General features: G+C 55.8%; 1 long non-coding RNA gene across 1 annotated transcript in view; it reads right to left on the bottom strand.

Moving 5' to 3' along the window:
- The window catches only part of LOC121852887, a 4,296-nt gene extending 1,676 nt beyond the window's left edge, over positions 1-2,620 (bottom strand). The window contains exon 1 of the long non-coding RNA XR_006086256.1: positions 2,591-2,620. This is a non-coding gene — a long non-coding RNA (uncharacterized LOC121852887). The remainder of the gene's footprint in view (positions 1-2,590) is intronic.
- Between the last annotated feature and the right edge of the window lie 43 nt (positions 2,621-2,663).

The raw sequence follows: 2,663 nt of genomic DNA on the forward strand, positions 1-2,663 counted from the left end.
AGCGACTAAGAGAGAGAGACTGAGAGAGAGAGCGACTGAGAGTGTGAGAGACTGAGAGTGTGTGAGAGCGACGGAGAGAGTGTGGGAGCGACTGAGAGTGAGAGCGACAGAGTGTGAGAGTGACTGAGAGAGACAGAGTGTGTGAGAGCGACTGAGTGAGAGAGAGAGAGAGTGTGAGAGCGACTGAGTGAGAGAGAGAGAGAGTGTGAGAGCGACTGAGTGAGAGAGAGAGAGAGAGAGAGAGAGTGTGAGAGCGACTGAGAGAGAGAGAGAGAGTGTGAGAGCGACTGAGTGAGAGAGAGAGAGAGTGTGAGAGCCGAAAAGACCGTCGTGTTGTGACGGCCACTCAGCGCTGCGCTGACCAGCGATCTGCCGCTCCTCGTCCTCCTGCGGACACTGCAGCTCCGAGTCTGACTGACCAGGTCTTCCATCTGCGCCGGAAAGCGGAGGCGTCACATCGAACGAGTCCCCCCCCCCCCCCCCCTCCTCTCTCACACCCACACCCACACACAGAGAGAGAGAGAGAGAGGGACAGAGAGAGAGGGACAGAGAGAGAGAGACAGAGAGAGAGGGACAGAGAGAGAGAGGGACAGAGAGGGAGACAGAGAGAGAGAGAGAGAGAGGGACAGAGAGGGAGACAGAGAGACAGACAGAGAGACACCCACACACAGAGAGAGAGGGAGAGACAGAGAGAGAGGGACAGAGAGAGAGAGACAGAGAGAGAGAGACAGAGAGAGAGAGAGGGACAGAGAGAGAGAGGGACAGAGAGGAAGACAGAGAGAGAGGGACAGAGAGAGAGAGGGACAGAGAGGGAGGGACAGAGAGAGAGAGGGACAGAGAGGAACAGAGAGAGAGAGGGACAGAGAGAGGGACAGAGAGGGAGGGACAGAGAGAGAGAGAGAGAGAGGGAGGGAGAGAGAGAGGGAGAGAGAGAGAGGGACAGAGACAGAGAGAGAGGGACAGAGAGAGAGAGAGGGAGGGAGAGAGAGAGACAGAGAGACACCCACACACAGAGAGAGAGAGGGACAGAGACAGAGAGACAGACAGAGAGAGAGGGACAGAGAGAGAGAGGGAGGGAGAGAGAGAGACAGAGAGACACCCACACACAGAGAGAGAGAGAGAGACAGAGAGAGGAAGGGAAAGAGAGAGAGAGAGGGAGAGAGAGAGAGAGAGGGAGAGAGAGAGAGAGACAGAAAGACACCCACACACAGAGAGAGAGACAGAGAGAGGAAGGGAGAGAGAGGGACAGAGAGAGAGAGAGAGGGACAGAGAGAGAGGGAGAGACAGAGACACCCACACACAGAGAGAGAGAGAGACAGAGAGAGGAAGGGAGAGAGAGGGACAGAGAGAGAGAGAGAGAGACAGAGAGAGAGAGAGAGAGGGAGAGAGAGAGAGAGGGAGAGAGAGAGACAGAGAGACACCCACACACAGAGAGAGAGAGGGACAGAGACAGAGAGACAGACAGAGAGAGAGGGACAGAGAGAGAGAGGGAGAGAGAGAGAGAGACAGAGAGACACCCACACAGACAGAGAGAGAGGGACAGAGAGAGAGAGGGAGAGAGAGAGAGAGACAGAGAGACACCCACACAGAGAGAGAGAGAGAGAGAGGGAGAGAGAGAGACAGAGAGACACCCACACACAGAGAGAGAGAGAGACAGAGAGAGGAAGGGAAAGAGAGAGAGAGAGGGAGAGAGAGAGGGAGAGAGAGAGAGAGACAGAAAGACACCCACACAGAGAGAGAGAGAGGGACAGAGAGAGAGGGAGAGAGAGAGAGGGAGAGAGAGAGAGAGAGAGACAGAGACACCCACACACAGAGAGAGAGACAGAGAGAGGAAGGGAGAGAGAGGACAGAGAGAGAGAGAGAGAGAGAGGGACAGAGAGAGAGAGAGACAGAGCGAGGGAGGGAGGGAGAGAGAGAGAGACAGAGAGAGAGGGACAGAGAGAGAGAGGGACAGAGAGAGAGAGAGGGGGAGACAGAGAGAGAGAGAGAGAGAGACAGGGAGAGAGACAGAGGGACAGAGAGGGAGACAGAGAGACAGACAGAGAGAGAGAGAGAAAGGGACAGAGAGAGAGACAGAGAGAGGGTGTGAGAGAGTGAGAGCGACTGAGAGTGTGAGAGCGACTGAGTGTGTGAGAGCGACTGAGACAGTGTGTGAGAGCGACTAAGAGATGAGAGCGACTGAGAGTGTGAGAGGACTGAGTGTGTGAGCGACTGAGAGTGAGAGCGACTGAGTATGAGAGCGACGGAGAGAGTGTGAGAGCGACGGAGAGAGAGTGTGAGAGCGACGGAGAGAGTGTGAGAGCGACTGAGTGTGAGAGCAACGGAGAGAGAGAGCGACGGAGTGTGAGCGACGGAGAGAGTGACAGAGTGAGAGCGACTGAGTGTGAGAGCGACTGAGAGAGAGAGAGAGAGTGTGAGAGCGACTGAGAGAGAGAGAGAGTGTGTGAGAGCGACTGAGAGAGAGAGAGTGTGAGAGCGACTGAGAGAGAGAGAGAGAGAGAGAGAGTGTGAGAGCGACTGAGAGAGAGAGAGAGAGTGTGAGAGCCGAAAAGACCGTCGTGTTGTGACGGCCACTCAGCGCTGCGCTGACCAGCGATCTGCCGCTCCTCGTCCTCCTGCGAACACTGCAGCTCCGAGTCTGACTGACCAGGTCTTCCATCTGC

This window comes from Callorhinchus milii, unplaced genomic scaffold (assembly GCF_018977255.1).
Source record: "Callorhinchus milii isolate IMCB2004 unplaced genomic scaffold, IMCB_Cmil_1.0 Scaffold1666, whole genome shotgun sequence".
Taxonomy (NCBI): domain Eukaryota; kingdom Metazoa; phylum Chordata; class Chondrichthyes; order Chimaeriformes; family Callorhinchidae; genus Callorhinchus; species Callorhinchus milii.